The sequence below is a fragment of the Parasteatoda tepidariorum genome, chromosome 1, assembly GCF_982258835.1.
Source record: "Parasteatoda tepidariorum strain Cologne lab strain chromosome 1, Ptep-v5.0, whole genome shotgun sequence".
Classification (NCBI taxonomy): Eukaryota; Metazoa; Arthropoda; class Arachnida; order Araneae; family Theridiidae; genus Parasteatoda; species Parasteatoda tepidariorum.
In genome coordinates, this window is record NC_141755.1 from 40,607,112 (window position 1) to 40,632,253 (window position 25,142).

Sequence of the window (25,142 nt, forward strand, 5' to 3'; positions counted from 1 at the left end):
TTTAAAGATCTCAATTATTTTTCATAAAAGTAAAAAAAAGTGGAAATTTCGAGGAAATAAATGTTTTTATAAAGTGCACATTGAACATGAACTTATTATGCTTCTAAAAAGAGCATATTAAACATGAACTTATTGTTTTGGGAATATTTTTTAAACTGGTCGCAAATATTTGGGCTCTTTAGGAGCTGAAAAATAAATTAAGCTGATACATTTAAATTAGGAAAACCTGTTACATTTTATGATTAGCAACTCAATCTTGTCTAAACACTCTAATTAAATAATTAAATATAGATTCACTTTTGAATCAATATCATTACTTTCGCTTCCATCTATTCCTTCCCATCTTCAAAACCATTTAACACACATCCATGAGCTGCAGAGATCGACGCTGCCTTTTTTGAAGTTGATAATGTACTACACTCAGGAAAAAGTATTATCTGAACTACTTGCATATGGAAAAAGTCACCGTGTTTCTGGCTGAATGAAAACACCAAAAAACACAGTTGTTTTTACCGGACGGTTTAAGTAATAACTTTTGGTAAAATTAACAAAAAATTTGGTTTTATTAATATGCTGTTTACCAGTAAATGTGGTTTTAACCAAATATTCGGTAATTTTAATAATAGTAGTAGAATTTGTGATGACTAAAGTTTAATAGCCTCTTTTTTATTTAATAAATACTTATTGATGTTTTTTTTTTGCTAGTCAGTTGTTTTTTATTTCCATCTAAGCTATAAGCTAACATAATTATAAAAAACGTGTATTTGTGAATATACAAAAATGTGTATATTAGACGAAACTAAATCAGTAGAAATTTGAATTTCACTGTAATCCTTGATGTGTAACGATAAATAAATGCATTTGGTTTAGATATTATCGCAGGCTCGTGTGCTTCTTATAACTACGAATGATTTGTGTTTGGTCAAATAAAAGAAAGACGGCACAGCGATATTAAACCCGCTAACTGCTGCATTACTTACAATAAATACTAACGGCCTGTCACTTTACCGCCGTTCTAACAACAGCTCTGAAACGTGGAAAGCGGGATATTCCTGCTATAACACTGAATGCATGTTCTTGCTATCTTTCTCAAACTCGTGCTGTCTGCTTTTCAAATTGTGAAAGATTTTAAGCTAATCTTTGTATTTACAAAAAAAAAACTTTATATAAATTTTTTTTTAAATAAATCCTACTTCCAACATGAAAGAGGCATACAACAGACACATTAGCAGAATCTATCTGAGTTGTTGTAGTTCATTTACGTTGCACTAGAGCTGCACAATGGACTGTTGGCGATAGTCTGGGAAACATCACTGAAGATGATCCGAAGACATGCCATCCTAATTTTGATCCTCAGGGGATAGTACCCCTACTTCGGTAATCCGACAATCTGCACTCGAAGTCGAGTACTTTACGGTAGAACAGTCTATCGAGGACTAATACCGCACACCCTCGGTCCCTATGCAGACTGATCTAAGTGATCACCCGCCCGCACACTGACCACAACCAGTGATGCTTGACTTCGGTAATCTGCTGGGAACCGTGTCTCAACGATCAGTAAATTTCGTGACTCAATCTATCTGAGTATAATATCTTTAAAACTCCTGAAAGAATTATTTAGATCCATTCTTCCTCTGATCACTCCTCTCCTCTTATCATGATGCCTTCAGGTATGGTATAAAAAGGTAAGGTATAAAAGGAAAGACATTAAAACCACTTTTTTGATTAAATTTACTTCTTTTTTTTGTTATCTTACTAATTGCGTGAACTATAAATTTTAAGACTATAATTTACCGTAAACCGTTACTATGTGAACGGAAAAATTACCTAACTAAAGATTCAAGTAGCATACCTACCACACCTACAAGTACGAAAACCGCCATGGTTAGCCTAATATTTTGATTTTATTACCAGAATTATGGCTTAGTTATATGGCATAATTATACTTTTTACCCAAAATCTCAGTACCATACCGCTTTTCATAAATTTTACCAAAATTCTTTTCACCGTATACGCACTGTAGAAAAAAATATCTGAGCAATGATTATCGTTTAAGTCAAGAAATTCTATGGTACTACCTCTAATATTCTATGGTTATTCTATGTATTATACATTCTATGGTTAACCTCTTAATATTCTTCATCAGAATATTTAGAGTGTTGTAGCATGGAAACATGAACAGGGTTTTTTCTGATCCCCAAAGAAATGCCGGATATATATATATATATGTTACACAATCTGTCTTAAATGTTGAAAAGTAAAAATTATACTATAATGACTTGTATGACTATATATAAAATCTCTTACTAAAATGCATTAAATTCTAAATCTATCTAGCATTTGAAACACTTTATAAATGAGGCCACTAATTGAAATATGATTTAAAATCTAAAATAATATTTTAAAGTTAATGTATTTATATAGCCATACAATCTTAAGAGTAATAGTGTTTTTTTTTTTTTTTAAATAATTGTCTAAGTGTTTTGAATTAAAAACAACTTTACTAATTTATATGTCAGTGCATGAGCTACGTAAAAATATGGAACAATTGTATCATGCATAACAGTATGTCACAAAATCTTCGTATAGAATTTTCTTTAAAATGAGGAATTAAAAGCCTATTCTCTAGGTTTATATTTCATTGAAGCAAAAATCAGTTTTTATTTCGCACAGAGAAAAGGAGATTTAAAATTATCAATCGATGTTGCCTAATAATACTGAAATACGCTAGCCTTTCATAAATTACAGAATTTAGCATCATTATTTTCTCATGAACTGCTTTTGCTTTTTTTTTCTCTTACATCTTGCTTCCATTCATAGAGCGTGCTTTATGAATTCGATTATAAAAATATTTAAAACTAAGCTATCTGTTAAATACTAAACTTGTCACCTTATAGAGACACTTTACACACTCTTTATAGTCACACTTTATAGAGATAGCTAAACCTACTCTAAAATATCAAGTATGAGTAAAAAAATTAGTTGAATCGCTCCTGAGAAACAATTACAGGCAGGTTAAAGTAATTACAAAATAAAACTTAGAAAAGTTTAAGTCGTTTATTTAGTATTACGTTCGACATCTTTGTATTCTTAAAATTATTTCATACGTCAAACATAATATCAGAATTCCTTACAAATATTATAATCATCCGATTAATATAAAAAATAATGAAAATAGGTTGTTTAAAAACCACTTTACAACTGTAAAAATCAGCGAATTTCACAATATCACCCACATTGAATAAAACTTCGAATTTTATGATTTCAAAATGATATTTTCTTATTAAAGCATTAAAATATCATGAAATTAGTTATTGCATTCATAAAATCATAGTGATGCTTCATTTGTGCTTGAATCAAAATTAGGAAGTTTTGCTTCATTGCTGTTTTACGGAAACGGCATTTTATTTTATTTAATTTTATTATCGTTGTTGAACTACCGACCCAATTCGTTTGGTTTGCAACTACTAATGTTCAACTCCGAAGTTTTGGAATGCTGAACCCAATCCAGAAGAGAAGGGAACTCTTGGATCAAGTATTGGGAGAAATTTGCCCTCTCTTGATGGAACTGACCTGCGTTTGCATTACATGCTGAGAAAAACCACGAAAACCTCCCACGGCTAGCCTGACAGTAAGGGGACTCTAATCCATGATCCGTCTACCACTGAGGATATTTTACGTCAGCACTGTGGTCGGTGCATGCCGAGTGTGGAATCAACCAGCTAGGATTCGAACCCGGTTCACCTCATTGGAAGGCAAAAGTTCTATCCCCTGGCCTCGAAATTACTAAGGTTGAAAAATGAGCGGGGATTACAATGAAATTTGAAAAAATGAGCGTCGATAATTTGTTAGAGAATAGAAAAAATATCATACGGTCCGATCTACAGGCAGCAGCAGTGCTACGTTGTTGTCGAAATTCGACACGCTGAAGGAACCAATTTTTTTTAAAAACTTAACACAGAGTTTTTATCGATATTAAAACTTATTTGAAAGTTACAGTAATTTCAAGCTTCTTTTTTTTTTTTTTTTTTTTTTTTTTTTTTTTTTTTTTGCTTTTTAAATTCTAAAAGGCTTAGATACTTAATTGCGAAGATATGTAAAACAAATATGGAGAGTACGACGAAATAAAGAAATTTCAGAAATGACAACTAGTTTTAGAATTATTATTTGTTCATCTTGTTATAAAAAAAAGTTTGTTTATCTACTGTCCATGGAAATGCAACTACTATATTGAAATTTGATGTGCCATTTTGTTCCATAATTTTAACGAGAGTTTTTTTTTCAAAATTCTTATTTGATCTTTTTAAGTTACTGGATTATTCCTACGTTCTTGGAAATTCAAGAGCTTTTACATGTTTTTTTCCTTAATTTTTCTCTTTAAGTTTTGACTAATAATCCATTGTTGCAAAAAAAATTATTTATCCCTTACGAGGTCTTTATTTCATAAGCTAACGCTGTAGTAGATGCCAATCAAAAGTAGCAGGAGAGAGAGATTACATATTGCCAGATATAAATCTTAGCATTTATAGTAATATTTTTAAAAATAAGAATTAACTTAATAAACTATAATAAAAACCGATCCCTATTTGAATTAAATAATTCTCTTCAACGAATAAAATTACTTCGCATTTATTTCCTCGTATTGAATCTCACAAACTATGTTCCCCACTTTATTGTTTTCAAGTACAGACGATAATTTTTGAAATCTAGGAATTGATTTTACTATGATTAACAAATTAACAAAATGTTCTCACATAAAGCTACAATTATTTTAAAACCAAAATGTTCAGTAATTTTGTGGAAAATATTTACGTTTAGGATTAAAGTAAATACGGGGATTCGCCAGTGGTGCGAGCAAGGACAAAACTTACCTTTATTGTAAAAACAAAAAGACATGCTTACTCTGTGCGCAGAAGGATTTAAGAAATAATCAGATTTTTGTAGAACTATCGGGCAGTAAATGATGAAATCAACCTATTAAATATGTCTATTTATTGTAGTTTTTCGTTAACTATTTACTTGATATTGTTATAGATAAAAATGTGGAAAGAATTAGTTTTCCTCGCAGCAATAATCTCAGTTGTGTATTGTCAATTGTGTGGAGATATTTGTAGCCGCAGTAAATGTCAAAAGCCTGTCTGTGAAGAAGGAAAAGTAATAAAAGAAAAAGGTGGCTATTGCGGCTGCTGTGACGTTTGTGTACCAGGTAAGCATCTTACTATAGTTTACATTTCCTACACATAAGCTAAGTGTATCCCTTTTTACCTTCCCATCACATTTTATATACCACCATGCAACAAATAATGTTTCACTAAAGAAGACGAAAGCTAATCAAAAACTACTTCCCTCAAAAATTTTTACAAATTTTTAATTTTCTATCAAATATCACATAGTAAATGGACAAAATTTTTTCACTATCCATATTTTATCGTTATGTTTTATATATTCTTCCCCTTAAACAAATCTAGACGCTGCTTTTATGTTTACTCCGGTAAATGTTGTACGCAACTTTATTTTCAGTTTCAGAAACAAAGAAATTTCGCTTAGGGATATAATTCAGGGCCTCATCTTCATGCCTAAGTTGACAATCTCACCTATGGCCTGGCAGATTATGGGTAAAAGGTGAAATTTCAAATTTCCTGATTCAAAACTTCGATGTTTAGAATCCAAAAATAGCAAAATCAACACCTTAGCATTAAGAAATATTTTGCTCCCAGTGCAAGTAAAATGTCGAGCTTCATTATGTCAACCAATTCTATAAGATGACCCAAAGATAAATATTTTTTTTCGAAATTGAAAAAATGTTTAAACATGTATATTACTGCAATAAAAATTTATTTACTCGATTACATGCATGATTCCTGTATAAGCTGTGTTGCTTTTTCTAATAGTACATAGATAAGTCTTTGGCCTACTCTTACAAATTAAGTGAAGTTTGACATGAGATCACCACAAGAGTGAAAGTAATTGATTGATTTACCTCAGAATCACACTGATAGATGGCAGCACCACTTACACGTGAGGGTACTTCCTCAGCTTAGACATAGATCTGAAGGGGAAAGAAATTTTTTTCTAGACCCCTGTACCCATGGTACAGCTCAGTGACCGACGACAGAACTTTCTATTCCACAGATTTTAAAGGCACATATATCGCCTGTGCTTAGTGAGTCATAACGGAGTCAGGGATTGAACCCGTACCCATCCGGACTGGAGTCCGATTCTCTAACCACTGGGCTAATGACCCGATTCTCTAACCACTGGGCTGAATATGTTGTTCCTTAAGAAAGATTAGAATAAACGGAATTATAAATTAATCAATTATCTTGATGATGATCTTGAAAAACTATTATCATTTATAGAATCGGCTTCATACACTGAGTGTTAGACAAAGAAAATCAATACAAAATAGAATAATAAAAAATTATCTAGAACTTTTTCATATTTTTGTTTACTTAAGTAAAAATACTTGATGGAATATTTTTGATTGCAGAAAATAAAGAAAACTGTATCACGATAGTTTTCATGGGACTTCCCGAGTGCATTTACATAAATAAACAGACAACCACGCCCAAACCAGTACACACCAGGTTGAAGAGACAAAAACCTTTTTGCCCTGGATCACAGCCTGGAGCCATTTGCAGGATAGATTAGAAATTTGATCATTGGAACATTAAAAAGAATCACTTAAAATGTTTTTCTTTTGACTGTAGTGGCGTTATTTTGCTTCATGTGCTACTGTCCTAAAATGTGAAGCCAAGGTTCATTAATGTAATTTAGGAAATCCAAACTTTGTAATACTTTTGTGTATACTAATGTGAAGACAAAATTTAATTTTACTGTATTACTAGTTTGTTGAATGTTTTATCAATAAAGACTGGATTAGAATTACTTACAATTTTAATGATTAAAACAAAACTATTGCCATACATGAAATTAAAATGCATTCGCTGTTAAACACTGGGTGTTTAACAACAAAAATCAACACAAAATGGGAAAATATTTTCTCCGTGACTTTTTTCCGATTTTGTTTACTTAAGTAAATACTTAGTAAAATATTTTAATTGCAGAAAACAAAGACTGTAAATCGGCATATATCCTTTGTTTATTTCTATAAATTTGTAACCGACAGCCATGCCCTAGTCAGTACACACTAGGAGAAAAAGACAAAATCCTCAATGTCCGGTTATCCAGATTAGAGCAATTGCTTTATAAATTGAAAATTTGAGCATTCCAACACTAAGGAGAGAGTCACGTAATTAATTTTTCCTTTTGAAAAGAAAGCGTCATTTTGCTTTATGCGTTACTGTTCCAAAATATGATGCCAAGATTCTTGACTGTGATTTGGAAAGTTCAAATTATGCTATACTTTTATATGAATACAAAGCTTAAACTTACTCAATTTCATAATTTATGAATTTGTTTTTAATCAATAAAGACAATAGGTAATTACTTAAATGATTAAAAAAAACAGAATTATCACCCATAAAATGAAAATATATTCGGCCTCATGCACTTAATGTTATATATAAAAAAAATAATACAATAATGAGAAAGAAATTTTTTCTCTGACTTTTCACACTTTTGTTCACTTAAGTAATTGCTTGATGAAATATTTTTACTTGCAGAAAGCAAAGAAAACTGTATCCCGATAGTTATCCTGGGACTTCCTCAGTGCATTTATATAAATAGACAGACTACCACTCCCAAGCCAGTACACACCAGGTTGAAAAGACAAAAACCTTTTTGTCCTGGTTCACAGTTTGGACCCATTTGCAGAATAGATTAGGAATTTGAACGTTGAAACTTTAAAAAGAATCACTTAAAATATTTTTCTCTTGACGGTAATAACATTATTTTGCTTCATGTGTAACTGTTCTAAATGTAGAGCCAAGGTTCATTAATCAAGGAAATCCGAATTTTGTAATACTTTTGTGTATACTAATGTGAATACAAAATTAAATTTTACTGTATTTAGTTTGTTGAATGCTTCCTCAATAATTGTATGCATTGTTGAATGCTCCTCAATACAATTTTAATGATTGAAACAAAACTATTGCCATACATGAAATTAAAATGCACTCGTTGTCATACACTGGATGTTAGATAGGCAAAATCAAAACAAAATGGAAAAATATTATCTCCATGACTTTTTTCCATTTTTGTTTACTTTAGTAAATACTTAGTAAAATATTTTGAATTGCAGAAAGCAAATACTGTTGTTGTTGTTACTTTACGTCGCACTAGAGCTGCACAATGGGCTATTGGCGACGGTCTGGGAAACATCCCGGAGGATGATCCGAAGACATGCCATCACAATTTTGATCCTCTGCGGAAGGGATGGCACCCCCGCTTCGGTAGCCCGACGACCTGCGCAAGCAAATACTGTAATTCGGCATATATCAAGGGATTTCCTTTGTTCATTTGTATAAATTTGGTACCGACAGCCACCCTCAAGCCAGTACATACCAGGAAAAAAAGACAAAGTCTCCATTGTCCGGGTATCCAGATTAGAGCTATTTGCTTTATAAACTGAAAATTTGAACATTCCAACATTAAGGAGAGAGTCACGTGATTTTTTTTTGTTTCCTTTTGCCAAGTATAGCGTCATTTTGTTACTGCTCCAAAATATGATGCCAATATTCTTTAATGTGATTTAGAAATTTCAAATTGTGTTATACTTTTATGCGAATACAAAGCTTCATACACTGGATGTTAGATGGACAAAATCAAAGCAAAATGGAAAAATATTTTCTCCATGACTTTTTCCCATTTTTGTTTGCTTTAGTAAATACTTAGTAAAATATTTTTAATTGCAGAAAGCAAATACTGTAATTCGGCATATATCAAGGGATTTCCTTTGTTCATTTGTATAAATTTGGTACCGACTGCCACCCTCAAGCCAGTACATACCAGGAAAAAAAGACAAAATCTCCATTGTCCGGGTATCCAGATTAGAGCTATTTGCGTTATAAACTGAAAATTTGAACATTCCAACATTAAGGAGAGAGTCACGTGATATTTTTTTTTTTGCTTCCTTTTGCCAAGTATAGCGTCATTTTGTTACTGCTCCAAAATATGATGCCAATATTCCTTAACGTGACTTAGAAATTTCAAATTGTGTCATACTTTTATGCGAATACATAGCTTAAACTCACTCGATTTCATGTTTTATGAATATTTTTTTTAATTAATAAAGACTGGAATACCAGACATTAGGTAATTTCTTAAATGATTAAGGAAAAACAGAGTCATCACCTATGAAATAAAAATATATTCGGCCTCATACACTTAATGTTATATATGAAAAAAATAATACTATAATGAGACAAAATTCCTTCTGGGATTTTTTAACATTTTTTTTCACTTAAGTAAATGCTTTGGGAAATATTTTTAATTGCAGAAAACAAAGAACACTGTATTTAGATAGTTATAAGGAGATAGGAGATAGACTAGGAGATTTCCTGAGTGCATTTATATAAATAAACTGAAAACCGCACCAAAATCTGAGTGAGAAAAGACTTATTCCCAAACTTACTTTTTGATAATAGTAAACAAAGGCTTTTAGCACCCATGACATTCCCTTCCTCTCTAATACATTCACAACTGGACATTCAGTGACCGGCGAAATATGCTCCAGGCATACCGTGAAATTAAATTTCTACCCATGAAAATACAGGCCTTAGGATAAATTTCCTCGCGTAAAATACATGCCTTCTAACTGTAAATTAACACTATGCTCTAAAAAGTTATGTTTAATTCGGGTATTAATGTTGTTTAAAACTCTGGCTTTTCTTATTTTGATTGTATTTACTAATTTTTTTGACGAATTAAGGTGAACTATGCAATGAAGATAAATAGTTCAGTGCTGCCCTCTGTTGAGGAGTGAAAGAGTTTCGCTTTCGCTGTCCGTTACCACTAATGTATGGATAGTACGAGAAAGTTGATGTTTGGCTCCGACTGTATCCAACGCTGTGACTTTTGTGTCCACAGTATGGCGCTATAATCACTATGGAAAAGAGTGCACATCCCTGACTTGAGTTAGAAAACTTTATTTGTCAACCGTAGAAAGTTATTGCTATATATATATATATATATATATATATATATATATATATATATATATATATATATAATAAAAAAATAAATACAAGAAAACACTAAGAAAGTTAAGAAAAACAATAAGTATCATTTATTGCGCCGTGGATAAAATTGTTTGCTAAAAATTTCTTTATTAATTTATACAATTTTCCATGTGCAAATCCATTTCGGGCAAATCCGTGGCTAAAATTATGTACTAAAATTTTTTCTTTGTTAATCTTTCCATGTGCAAATCCATTTCGGGCAAATCCGTGGTTAGAATTATTTACTAAAAATTCCTTTGCTAAATAATTTCCCTTGTTAATCTATACAGTTTTTCCATGTGCAAATCCATTTCGGGCAAATCCGTGGATAAAATTGTTTGCTTAAAATTTCTTTATTAATTTATACAATTTTCCATGTGCAAATCCATTTCGGGCAAATCCGTGGTTAAAATTATCTGCTAAAATTTTTTCTTTGTTAATTTTTCCATGTGCAAATCCATTTCGGGCAAATCCGTGTTAAAATTATCTATTAAAATTCTTTCTTTGATAATTTAAATAATTTTTCTATGTGCTAATCCATATCGTGCAAATCCGCGGCTAAAATTATTTGCAAAGCAGGCAATTTATGTTTCTCTTTTCTATTTTATATTTTTTCTTAAATAAACATCTATCTTCTAAAACTATTTATGATCAATTTTTAAAATTATCCACTATAATATTACCTTGCGCACATCCATTTCGGGACCATCCTTGGTAACTAACAAATCAAAACTCAGAATAACAAATCACTTCAGCAGTGCAGTAAGAACGACACTTTAAAACCCTCTTGTTACACTCAGTTTGCGCTTTTGCTTTCATCTTTTGTTTTCATATTTTGTAATCTGGCAATCTTTCTGCGAAAACATTTTTAAATCATTCTTGAAAAATATCTGCCCATGTAAGTTGTTATGATTTTGCTACTCGCTTTATAGTCCCCCCTTTTTAATGTTTTTTCTTTTTATTTTATTTTATTATCTGTTTTTACATGTTATTTTTACTTTTTATGATCTATTTTTATGTAGTTATTTTATAAAAAAAAATTTTGAGTGCTCCTCACACTATTGTATTAATATATTTTGCTTTGGCTTTATTGATACAATATCAGAAAGCACTCTGTTTTGCGGATATAATCGTGTGGGCTGAAGAAAAGATTATATCTTTTTTTTCCGGCTTTTTTTCAGGTTTTTTAACTAAAGTTTCATTTTTTATTATTATTTTTTTTAAATAATATGTTGTTTGTTATTTTTTTACTTATTATTTCCCACCCCCTTTTTTTCATATGTCTTTAATTTTTCTTTGTTTTATTCTTCATTTTGAACATATATATATATATATATATATATATATATATATATATACAACAATTGAATAACAAAAATGGTGGTGGCTATTTCACTCCAAGTAGTGTAAGGAACTTTCTTGGTGAAGTGAAGCTCCTTGATGCGAGAGTTATGCATTACATTTTACTACCATCTTTATTGCCAAGTAATTGCCAACATTTTTGACGTTTAAAGCGTCGACGCTAAAATTTTTCACAATATCGTTTCAGCTAGCGATAGCGGTATCATTCAAAATTAACTCAATTCTTACAAAATTTAAGGAAGGATTAAGGAATCATTCTAAATAAATCTTGGAATGCTTTCACAAAACTAATTGCTGTATGATTTATAACCTTTACTTCCAGATTTGTCTATTCATTGTACTAAATTAAGTTGGCATAATCTGAATCTCACGAACTTGTATATTGAATCAGCCTTTCTATACGTTTTCAACATCCAAACGATTCTTTTAAAAGAGTTGCAGCAAACTTCCAAAAATGTTTACTTGATTGTTTCTGTCTATAGGAAGATACTACTCTTTGAACAAAGTTACATTCGAAGTGTGAGTATAAATGTTTAGATATTAAAATTTAATAGTGATATTGAGTTTTACTAATTATGGGAAATTAGTAAAACATGGGAAACAAACTTTATTTTGTCACTTTGGGCAGCCTGTTTTGATTGCTCTTTGTTAAAAATTTATATAAATCACAGCTTTTCATTAATTTTTATAATATTAGACATAAATTTTAACAGCTTGCATTTCAGGTTTAAATAAACATCTAAGTAAACAGATTATTCTATCCTATAATAAAAATTGTCTTTTGTCAGCCATCAAAAGTGCTTCGAATTTTAAAACGACCTATAAACGTATCTTTTAAGTCAGCGATTTCTATCATAAATGCAAAAATTATAATTGACCTCTATAATAACTTCAATGCAAAATACTCTTTACTAGAATTTCCTGATAACTTCTAAAATTTTTTAAATATTTTAAAAGACAAGATCAAGTTAAATAATCATCTGCATTTACATAGCTATATAGTTTTAAAATAAGCCATACCTACTGCACGCAAAAGCTCTTACTCGTAAGAAGCTGGCCGTATTATATTAATACACTCTATAACAAAAAAATCGACGCACCAAGAACGCACTAAGATGCGAAAAATCAACGCTCGATCAGGCTGGAATGATGCCGACTGGGAACGTATAGTCTTTAGCGACGAATCCCGCTTCCAACTGTGTCCTGACGATCATCGAAGAAGTGTTTGGAGACGCACAGGGCAGAGGGAGGATCCTGCCTTCACTATTGCACTCAACAAGGCATTATGGTCCGGGGTGCCATTTCTTTTGACAGCCGGACCCCTTTGGTCGTCATTAGAGGTACACTTACTGCACAGCGGTACGTCGACGACATCCTAAGACCTGTTTTGCTACCGTTCCTTTTGCAGCGCCCTGGGCTGGTTTTTCAAAGGGACAATGCCAGACCACATACGGCATGTGTTGCTATGAACTGTCTGCAAGCTTGTCAAACTCTTCCTTGGCCTGCCAGATCACCAGATCTCTCTCCCATCGAGCATGTCTGGGATATGATGGGAAGGCGATTGCATCTGGCACGGAATGTTTATGACCTCGTTCGACAATTGGATTGAATTTGGCAGGGAATACCGCAACAGACCATCCGGGAGCTTTATCGGTCTATGCCACGCCGTGTGGCAGCTTGTATCCAGGCTAGAGGCGGGTCAACACCTTATTGAACTTGCTACTGTAACTCTGCAATAAATTATTCAATTGTTCTGAAATTTGAATCATTTACTATTCGGTATATTGTCATCCTATCGAGTTTTCATCAATATTTTAATTTGTTCATAAGTTCTTGCAATTTTATGAGGGTTTTTTTCTCGAAGTTCTTCTCACTTTTGTTTATTTCAAATAATGACTATTTATTTATTCTTTTGGAAAATTTTATTTATTTCTCTCGAAATCATTATTTTATAAGATTACGTTTGAGTTCGTGTCATGATTAACAAAAGAAAAATATTAAATATTACTGAAACTTAGATGTATATTGAAATTTTAAAAACATGAAAATTGTTTTACAAATATCTACGCGTTAGTGCTTTATATTATACTAAAGGACCCACACATACTACGCTAATTCACTGGAGATTTATGATTTAAGTAATTTATAAGTACATCACAGCTCTACTATGTATGCTGATAATCTAAATAAAATGAATTTCTCAAGCAACGCTTACTTCCTGTGAAACGTTTGATTCTTATGTATATTCATGTTGTATTCATCATAATTTTATTTTCTTTCATTTCAATTCTACTAATAAATAACATTCGGAGCAAATAATTCATAACATTTCTTAATTTAGAATATTTTAATTTATAGAGCCTGGAGGCACACAAGTTTTAGGTCATTTTTTGTATTCTAAGCTCATAAATCTATAAAAATATCAAAGAACAAGGTAAAGAAATGGAGAAAATATTTCACATTTATATGTGTTGCGATTTAATTCATACTCGATTGTAAATTTTAGTTAAAACATAGTCTATTCTCATCTTTAAAAAATTTTCAGAGTTAAACTTATTCGAAAAACCAATGATAAAAAAATAATTGCTTCACTCACTCCGTCGAAACAATAGTAACCTTATTTAAACATATAACTGTAAGAAAAAATTCTTACAAATTTGATAATGTATTCAGTTTTATATACGACATCCTCATGCTTTATCTGATATAAGGAATATCAGATAAAAACGGTTTAAAACATCAAGCAAATTTCCCGAACGGTTTTACCCACACTACAAGTTTTCAATATATAAACAAATAACTTGAAATTCGGTTGTTTTATATTCGCGATTTTTATTGGTGAAGTCCTCCCTTCACCAATGAAAATCGCGAATTTTAGAATGTCTCCCACACTGTATTATTCTTCGAATTAAATCATAGTAAAATCATAGTTTTTTTGAAGTCAATGAATTATCGTGAAACCTGCTTTGATTAAAGCGTTGTATACCTAAATATTAGGATGTTTTGCGCTAGAGCAGGGGTGTTTCCCAGGTAAATGTATGCTGATTATATTAAGTAAAAATATGCATACTGAAAAATTTATGTAACAAAAAGAGCTGATTAACGCTTTATGTGGTAGCAATGCTACTGTGAATGACCGACATTTGTGGTTGCTGATTTCTACCGGTAATGGTTGACAATCACATAGTCGCTTTGGTGAATGTCCTAAATATATATTAGGTGCCACTGCCCGGTATACATTTGCACGGTATGCCTTACAACAATGTTTTTCAAGCTCAAGTGTCACTGACGAGTATGCATTTAACCGGTACTCCGAACCTAATCTATCCTCAGCAGATATTAACATATCGAATAAATATAATAGTATCAACGAATAAATTAATATCAAATTGGATAGAACAAATATTTCGAACATTCACCAAAGCGACTATGTGATTGTTGACATTTACCAGCGAATGTCGACATTCTCTTGATTTCGGTCAACCACGGTAACAGCAATAAAAAGTTATCGGATTTTCGCAAAACTATTGGATGAAAATAACTATAATCAAATAATTAAGTATTTTTAAATACTACAGTTTTCACATAACTGTTTACTTGGTATTTGTTTTAGGTAAAAATGTGGAAAGAAATATTTGTGCTCGTAGCAATAGTTTCTGTGGTATATTCTGAAAAGTGTGAAAAAGATATCTGTAGCCGCGTTAGATGTCAAAACCCTGTCTGTAAGGATGGAGAAGTAATTAAAGAAAAAGGGGGCTACTGTGGCTGTTGCGATAGTTGCGTACCAAGTAAGTGTATCTCTAAATGTCTAGATACCCACTTTGTACAAAATAATTTTTTACCATTGGTGAAACCTAAGCCGTGATGGCTCGGATGATAAAGCGTTCGCCTTTTAATGAGGTGAACCGGGTTTTAATCCCAGCAATGGCTAGTCGTTACGAATGCCGCACCCGGCTTGTACCGACCACAACGTAAAATATCCTCAGTGGCCGACGAATCACGGGTTAGAGTTCCCTTGCCATCAAGCTAACCGCGGGAGCTTTATTGATCTATGTAGCGCAAATGCGGGTCAATTCCATCAAAAAGTCGTTCAAATTTCTTCCAATACTAGATCCTGAAGTTCTCTTGTCTTCTGGATTGGGATCAAAATTACAGGGCTTCGGAGTTGAATATTAGCAATCGCAAAACCAAAAGAGTAGGGTCAGCTGATCAGCGACTTGCTGTAAAATTAAATACTGATGATATCTAATCGAACAATTCCTTTCATATAAAATTTCAGAATAAACTTCTATAAAAATGTGTCTATCTCTTTTTAAATTAAAAACTTTTTTCCTCATCCTTATTTTATAGTTGTTTCCAGAAACAAATTATGCTACAAAATTTTTCTTTACTCCAGTAAATGCTTTAAACAGTTTTGTTTTACCAATAAAACAGAAAAAGATTGCTTCAGAGCCCTGCCTTCATATTCAAATCGCCTATGCCTTAGCAGATTATCGGCAAAAGGGGAAATTCTAAATGTCCTGCTTCATATCTGTTTGCAGGACCAAAAACAGCAACATTGAAAATACCAGGGTTGTTTTTTTAAGTGAGGGCCGTTTGAAAAGGCAAAGCAAGCAAAAGAAATTTTTCACGAAGCAAATTTATTTTCATATTCTACTTACGTTTCTATTTCTTTAAGTACAGTTTGTTTAAGCACTTAGCATATCTTAAAATATTGTCGGAAAAGATTAAAATGAATCAGCGCAAAGTTCGGGCTGTAGAGAGGATTAGTCCAAAACTTCCCAGGGAAAATAGTCCAATAAAGCAGGGATCTGAGCTGTGGAGAAAATCAACGTCATAAAAAATAAAATACTTCGCACTTTTCAGATTAGTCCAAAACTTCCCAGGGAAAATAGTCCAATAAAGCAGGGATCTGGGCTGTGGAGAAAATCAACGTCATAAAAAATAAAATACTTCGCACTTTTCATAAAAAATAAAATAATAAATAAAATAATAAATAAATACCTGTCAAAATGGCAGGGAATTTTGTAACTTCCCAAATCTGCCAGGGAATGTATGCAGCATGCAGGTTTTTTACCGACTTAAAGCGCATCACTGACCATATCTTGAGCTTGGCCAGACATTTGTTAAATTTGAACATTTTAACGACACAGAATACTTATACAGGCTGCAAATGAGCACACTTGTTACTCAGGAATGCCGGTATCAACGAAATGGCTTTTACTTAATATACAGCCCTCGTATGTTTGTCCCCGTGAAAGCGAAAATTTAGTATTCCTTTATATCCATTAATCGTATACTTGCAAGTGACGTTATCCTAGGAATATCATGACATTTGAAAGAAACCAGTGAAGTTCACTTCCCACGCGTGACGTCATTAACAGGTATCCAATAAAATCTGATTTAAATCACATGATCAGGTAATTTCACTTCTTCTCGAGTTGCAAGCATCCAATGTCATAACATGACCCAAAGACGAATTTTTTTTCTGTTTTATAAAAGTCTTCAAAAATGTATAGTATTTTTTTTTAAAAAAAGTTTAGATTTACTAGCTTACATGCATACTTAAAAAATATGTTTTCTATTTATTAAGAATAGACTGGAAGGCATTATGAGTTAATTTAAAAAATTGATGACAAAATCATTAATACTTATGAAATGAGAATTTCCTTCTGTGTATTTTAATTTTAGGATGTGTGATATTATTTTATTTTTGTTCACTTAAATAAATGCATGATGAAATGATTTTAATTGCAGAAGAAGATTGCGTCAAGGTATATATCTTTGGACGTCCTACGTATTATTGTTTCAATAAACCAACAACCACGCCCAAGCCGGATTGTATCAAGATAAATATCATGGGATTTCCTACGTGCATTGATTTAAATAAATCGACAACCACACCCAAGCCAGAATATACCAAAAAGAAACGACACAGTCACAAATGCCCTGGTTCTTAACTTGGAAATGTTCGCAGGTGCTGAAACAGGAAATTTGATCATTGCAACTTCAAGAAACGGGATGCATAATATTTCTTTCTGCAATTAAAAATGCGAGGTTATTTTATGCCTTGCTATTCAAAAATATGATTCCATGATTCATTAATGCGTTTAACAAACTTTTCAAAAATGTACTGTACTTTTATGTGAATACATTTTCAAAAATGTATTGTACTTTTATGTGAATGCAAATTTTAAATTTACTTAACTGCATGTTAACTTTCCAAATACATCTCACAACAATAAAGACTATATAAAATGGCATTATATGTTTATTTTTAGTATTGATTGTTAAAACAGAATCGACATCACAGAAGAAACTACATTTAGTGGAAATTAGAAAAGAAAAGTTGGCTTGATGTTCGAAAAAATTTTAGAACAATCGCTATATTATTTATATGGAAACAGACACTTCTCAAGAATTCTCTTTCTTTTCAAGTAAAAGTGGATTTTCTGATTTTCTTGCACTTTTTTTCCCCTTACTCTTTAACATTTAACTTGCGCCTCTAATGTAAATAAATGAAAGGTAGGAAATTTCTGGAATTTACAAAATGAAAAACTTATAGAGAACATAATACCTCACACAGAAATTTCTTAGAATTGTATAGTTCGAAAAATAAAAAATAAAAAAATTTTGTATCTAAATGACTTTTTTTATCGATCGTTATACACAAACTATTATACCCTATATAATACTACAAACAAAGCACACGGGGAAAAAATCTGGTAAAATTACCGAATTGCATGGTAATGACATTTCTAATATAAAAACAATATATAGTTCTGTTAATAAAACCAAACTATATGTTATCTATAAATCATTCATTTGGTATTTTCCAGTTCATATGGTAACGGTTTACCGGATGCTCTGGTTCTCAAAATTACAGTTTTTAATACCAGACATTTCATAAAAAATGCAAATCATAAAAGTAAATTTTTCCGAATAAATGGTTTTTATGCCATGCTTTTAAAAATCATGATGAAATAAGCAAATTTTGCCAAATTCAACAAAATGTTATCACATATTATAATATTATATTTTATGGTTAATTTTACTATAATTATTATCGAAGTGTTTTCGTAAAACTTAAAAAACTTTTTATGTATCCCAGAGAGCCAGAAACACGTAATTTTTACCATATTCTGGTAGTTTTGAATATCATTTTACATACCTTTCTCAATATCACACTTTTATCATACATATGTACGTTTAACATCATATTTTAAGTAACTTTAAAATTTAACATAACTTTTAACATACTTTTATCGGTATTTCAGTATCTTACAAACTTTTGGGTATTTTGGGAGTTTCATCTAATTTTAAAGGATAAGAGGAGGAGAGGCTTAAGAGTTAAGGAGGGCTGTTGGCTATCTTTATGACTCAAAGGAATCATCTCAAATATGCAAATAAATTAGAGATAAATGATGAGAACAGACACAAAAACTTACTCTCTTTAAATAAACATACCTTTTTTTTACGAATTTCGATTTTTGTCTAACAAAACAGGGGGGGGGGGGGTGGAAAGTAACGGCAATCATATCAACATATGGTTCTTGGGAATGGTAAAAGCTTGAGCCTCTCAATATTAATTTCACTTTTTGGGCGTTTTCAATATCTCAGGAAATTTTTGCCACTAATCGAATAGTTTTGCACAAGACTATATGGCATATGGCAAGAAGCCATATAGTCTCCCATTGAACGGGAGGTAGATATGGACCATGCAATGAATCAAGGGATGGAATTATTTTACTGACTTAGAACTTCAAACACCAATTTCGCATTAAAAAATGCTTATTATTTTAAGAATCTGAATACTTTTTTCTAATTAATTCATTGAACTATTATATGTTATACACTATTAAATACTATAAACTATTATATATTATGACCTATTAAATGCTATAAACTATTAAATACATCGAGCCAGTTTCAGCTTTTTATTTTTAAGCGCAGAAGGTAATAATTCAAAAAGCTCTGAAATTTTGTGGTAAATACATGGTAAATGCATAATAGGTAGTATGGCTCCACTAGGAACTGATCATAAGGGTGGGCTGATCCTAAAAGTGAACTAATCATCAGAGTAGAGCACCGAAGTCAAGCATCACAGCCTGCTGTAAGAGTGAGGTTGGGTGGCCACTTTGATCAGTCAACGAAAGGACCGAGGGTGTGCGGTATAGGTTCTCGTAAACTGCTCGACTTTGTGCGCAGGTCGTTGGGCTACCAATGCGGGGAACCATCCCTTCCGCAGAGGATCAAAATTGTGATGGCATGTCTTCGGATCATCTTCAGGGATGTTTCCCAGACCGTCGCCATTGTTCTGCTCCTGTGAGACATAAATAAGCAAATATAACAACTTACCTTTTTTACATTATAAGCATGTCTATTAATATAACATACGCATTCTAGCAAACATATCCTTATTTTAATTTCTGTATTTTAGAAATATCTTTTAATTCATAGAAATATCTTTTAGAAATATCTTTTAATATCTTTTAATTCATATTGAAAATAGGAAATCGGTACGAATAACAATATAGTGTTGTACCTTGGACCATTGGATGTTACTCCTTAGAAAACACTCATTTTCATATCTTCTGCTCTTAACTCCCTAGATGATTGAACTAGGATATTTATATTAATATTTTTCATATAGTCTGTATAAACTAAAATAAATCGAGACTAAAAATAATAACAAAAATTATTTTACTGGAATATTTCTGAAATCTGTACATTTTGTTGAGAAATTAAAAAAAAAATATTACATATTGTTAGCGGCATAGCCCACAAGGAAAACGTTTTCATACTAACTGAACCTTTTGCACATACCATAGACCGCTCGAAGCACACACTTATTTGACTTTATTAAGCCTAAAAAAATTATTTTATAATTTTTTTAATAATTTTATTTTATATTTTTGTTATTATAATTTCGTGAGAAAATTTCAGACTGGTTTTTTTTTGGTAAAAATAAATTAACATAAATTAATCGCTACTCCATATTATGAAACATTTTCATCAAATATCAAAATTACTACGTCATTGTGAAAAAAACAATCATAATTTTCTATTAATCATGTTAAATAATTTTACCAGCTTAGCTGTGACAAAATATTTAAAACACATCTGGTACGAATGCATTTATAGTTGTTTCAGTAAGCAGAATTCAGTTCACTTTTCATTTGCAGAACTGAAATTAGAAGTTTTTGTAAGTATTTTATATGTCGATATTATTTTAATTGTTGAATAAATCCTTTTGATACAATTGAAACAAATTGTTTGAGTAACTACTGTTACATAATATTTTTTTAAAACTACCTTAACGTTTATTTCATATCCAAGTTACAGTTTCACATTAATTTCCGGTTAAAGTTCAATTTGTAATAACGTTTTGCCTAATTTCGATCAATAATATTTGCTACTTAACAAATAGTTTGTTCCTAGCAGAATGTATTTCAACATTTTTATATGTAAATGAGTTGTGCATTTTTTTGTTCAATTTTTAACTTTTTTTTAACTGGAACAAAAACTATGATGAATGTGCAAACTAAACTTTAATGTTTTCATGAAATACCTAAGGAGAGTTTTTAATTCTTAAAAAAAGTATATTGTGAAGGAATAATGCTTCTGAATTATTGTGTCAAAAACTTCATGAATTTTACTGATTTACTGATTTTTGTTTAGAAACACGTGAAAATTCGAATTTGTAAGCCAATCTCCTATTAAAGACAATTATTTGCAATATGATTGTGGCAACAGTAATGAAGTAATTTCATGGAAAACAAATATACAGTATGTTACTCTTCCATGAAACATTGGAGAGTAACATACTATAAAACAGTATGCTACTCTTCTATGATCCAACAAATGAAGTTCAAAAATCAAGTCACGAGGCGACCATGTAATCCTGTTTTAGTTATTTTTCTTACACGTTGGCAGCAAAAAAGTGACAATATATTTGGATAAATTTAAACTCGAATGTGTTTAAACTTGCAATTCTTTTATTTCATTCAAACACAAACCAATTAAAGCCCTGACGATTGAAATATGCAATTTATACATGCAATATTAATTTTGAAACATACATTTTCGACATTTGAGTTTAAAAATATAAACAAGCATAAACCCGTGAAATTTATTGCTCTTTCCGATTCAAAATGTGAAATATTCAACAAATTCGACAATCGACATCGAGTTTAACGGAGGAGGAAGAATGTTATAGTATATGCAGTAAAGCCCAATTAATGTCAGTTGTCAATTTTCAGTCAACTAAATAAATATATAGATATTTATAACGTATTCATATTGTGCTAAATTTTAAATTTTGATACCTACCATATATCAATTGTCTATGGCAAAATTCACATGGCATTGTTTGTATTTTAAATAAGTTTATTTTTATAGATTCATTTTTTTTTAAATAAAAGCAAATAAAATTACGTTTTCTATATTTGGTATGCCTTGAATAAAAAAATTCAAAGTGAAATATTTAATTCATGTAAACAAACTATGTTCTATTTTTTAATTATGCTGATAATTAATTTGCACAGGTTCATTAATGATTTAGAGTGTAATTTATTTTAATAAAAATTTTATGCTAGTGAAGTTCTATAATTGATTCAGGATAGTGATGAATTTTATAAAGAAAGACAGATTAGTTGTGATTTTTACTTTCATTCAACTAGTTTATGTTAGAATGAAAGGCATAAAACTTCATAAAATATTCATAATCATCTATATAAAGATGTTCTATGATTTGTTTCAAATGTTATTTCCTAGTAGCATTGAAATAGAAACTCATTCGTTATGCATATAAATCAAATCAATGTTCCACAAAATGCTTGTTGCATATATGTTTTTTTAAAAAAAATTGCTAACTTACATAAAATGCAAAATTAAAATATGTAAGTGCATCAAAAGGGAGAGAAAAGCGATCACAATTTACAAAGCAATCCGAAAAAAAGTTTCTGGTGAGTGGTGGAGACTAACAAACGCAGAGAGCTGGAGTACAATGTCCCTTAAAAATAGAATTTCGAAAGTACAGATATTATATCTGCTATAGGAAAATAATAATTTCTGGGGATAATTTACATTTCGAGTCTTTACGTAGTCTAGATTGAGTATAGAGTTAAATATATTAAAATATTACTTTTTCTTAAGTTTACCGCTGCTAAGGAATTATAGAAATTTATATAATATGATCTTGAAAAAAATGTAAGTTATCTAAATACTTAACAAAATTTTTCAAACTAGTAATTTACATTTAACTGCTACTGCAACAATCTGCTAGAAACCTCAATTTACATAATTAGCAAAATAATTAGTATTCCGATTTTAAGGTTTAAAGAAATAAATACGCAAAAACATTATTTTTTTTTTAATTTTTAATTCTTTTTCTTTTGTTAATAGAATTTTTTAAAAAGATGACAAATATTTTGGAAAGGTGCAATAAAAAAAACAGCTAAAAAATATTGATAAAAAATTCGAAAAATTCTAAAATTCATACTCATTCATAAAATTTTTATTCGACTCATTCATACTGTTATCTCTTAAAAAGGGAACAAAAGATATAAGAAAATTTGTAAATCAATTGTGTAACAAACTACTGTTAATAATTATAAGCACCCACCTTTAGTTTACTTAGGATGTAAAAATCGCTACTCTTTTATTTATCTTAATTTCCATAATAATAAAAACCAATCACAATTTTAATATTTTATATTAAACCTCACCCCCTGACGTTGTTCAGGGATCCCTAAATCAGTTTTTATCTTTCACGGACCCCCTGAATGGTACCACGGACCCCTGGGGATTCATATGGACCACTTTGGGAAACGCTGTTCTAGATGCAAAGTTTTGAACAGATTCCGAATCTTCTTGTTTACATTGCGCTAAAGGGTGTAAATTTGTAGCTAATGGTATAATTTTCTGGAACTTTTGGATCAAAAGATTGCTAAATATTTCGAAATTATTTGTGTTAGTAATTTCTCAATCTATTTTTAAATGATTAGCAACTGAATCTTTTAACTTTAATTTAGCTATAAAAAAATTTTCCTGGTCTATCCATTGAATTAAGAGAGCTATTAAATTTAATTGTCCAGAAATTCCATAACAGTTAATTCGTCACTATCACGGCGATGTTCGGGTAATAAATTTATGAAATCTGAGTTATTTTGGAGAATATTATTTTCTCGTACTTCCACACGTTCAGGTGATCGTTAACGTCTTCTACTCATTTTGGCTCAACATATTTTGAATTAAACAACTGCAGAAATTACACTAAAACTGTAGACGCACGTGGCAAGACTCAGATAAAAAAAATTTGGCGTGACAGCTAAGTTAATTTCTATTCCTAATTATTAAATTAAAAAAGAAATAATTATTAATTTTAAACAATCTTAATTACTTTAAAGTAATTAATTATTAATACCTTAAAACCATTCATTCACATAACGAGATTGTTAGGATAGAAAACCATGTGTCGAAATTAAAATTATTTTCAATGTTCCCTAGCATTTAAATTTTTTTTTAAAAATACCGTGTTTTTTTTCATCGGCACAAATGTTTCAAAGATGAATTACATTGCATTGTGATTTATGAAAGATTTAAGAAAGTTCAACATTATCTATATTGTCACTCATGGATCTAAATACTCTTAACGATAATAAACTAACTTAACTTAAATTCATACCAACACAACAAATCTACAATTTAGTTTTAAGTTTAATCTCGATTATATTAGCTGATTACATATTAGAACAGAATACTTAACTAGCAGTTTATTATTGTACAGTACAAAATTGCTACGTACCTCTGTACCACACCTCCCTCAGCGCAACCTTTGTTGTCAGGTTCTCTACATCAACTGCCGCACTAGTTCGAACTGTGTTCTTACTTTCTTGGCAGACTATCCCTTGCGTGTGGTGTAGTCGAATCCTCGCCGTAACAACACTTCTCATATTTCATACCTTGCCTAAAAAAATCCGGCAATGCCGGCGTTTCATACTTTGCCTGGTAACGTATATATATATATATATATATATATATATATATATATATATATATATATATATGGGTCATTCTCACGAAAATTGTCATTTTTCAGTTCATAAAATCCCGAAAAAGTAAAGTGAATAAAAAGCTCTAAAACTTTTTATATTAATAGAAATATGTAATGGCATTATAAAGAAAGTATATATCCTATAAAATATACTTAATATTTAAATTAATTAATTTTTTAAATAATTAATTTATAATTCATTAATTTATAATAATAAATTAATTTAATAAATTAATTAATTGATTTAATAAATTAATTTATTAATTTTTTAATTTATTTTTCAAATTAATTAATAAGTAAATTAATTATTTTCACTATTTAAAAAGTGAGGGAATGACACTAATAGTGAGGGAATGATATTTTATTTTAATACATGTTTTTATCTAAGTTACATCTACCTAAAGTTTGAAAATTATAACATACTAAGTATATCTAATATTTATTATAATTTACTCTTATATATTTAATAGTTTTTGCAGGTTTGGGAAATAAAATTGGCTGGCACGATTGAACAAAAAAAATTTAATAATATACTCATCTTGAATCATTCCCTCACTTCAGCGCCATTCCCTCACTTTATACACTAGTGAGGGAATGACGAA

The 25,142-nt window shown here is 30.6% G+C and overlaps 1 protein-coding gene and 2 long non-coding RNA genes across 5 annotated transcripts in view; 2 read left to right on the forward strand and 1 right to left on the reverse strand.

Annotated features, from left to right (window-relative positions):
* The window catches only part of LOC107438468 (uncharacterized), a 22,661-nt gene extending 17,455 nt beyond the window's left edge, over window positions 1-5,206 (forward strand). For all 3 annotated transcript variants that reach the window (XM_087162496.1, XM_087162503.1, XM_087162504.1), the window contains exon 4: window positions 5,035-5,206. The gene's annotated coding sequence lies outside the window, so the exon portion shown is untranslated. The remainder of the gene's footprint in view (window positions 1-5,034) is intronic.
* The window catches only part of LOC107438467 (uncharacterized), a 22,115-nt gene extending 4,369 nt beyond the window's left edge, over window positions 1-17,746 (forward strand). The window contains exons 2-5 of the long non-coding RNA XR_015429895.1: window positions 5,035-5,206; window positions 11,806-12,002; window positions 15,097-15,271; window positions 17,241-17,746. This is a non-coding gene — a long non-coding RNA (uncharacterized LOC107438467). The remainder of the gene's footprint in view (window positions 1-5,034; window positions 5,207-11,805; window positions 12,003-15,096; window positions 15,272-17,240) is intronic.
* On the reverse strand, window positions 17,747-24,457 carry LOC139425373 (uncharacterized). The gene is made up of 2 exons (XR_011636605.2): window positions 24,292-24,457; window positions 17,747-19,806 (listed from the first exon to the last, which is right to left on the reverse strand). It is a non-coding gene; the product is annotated as an uncharacterized LOC139425373 (long non-coding RNA).
* Between the last annotated feature and the right edge of the window lie 685 nt (window positions 24,458-25,142).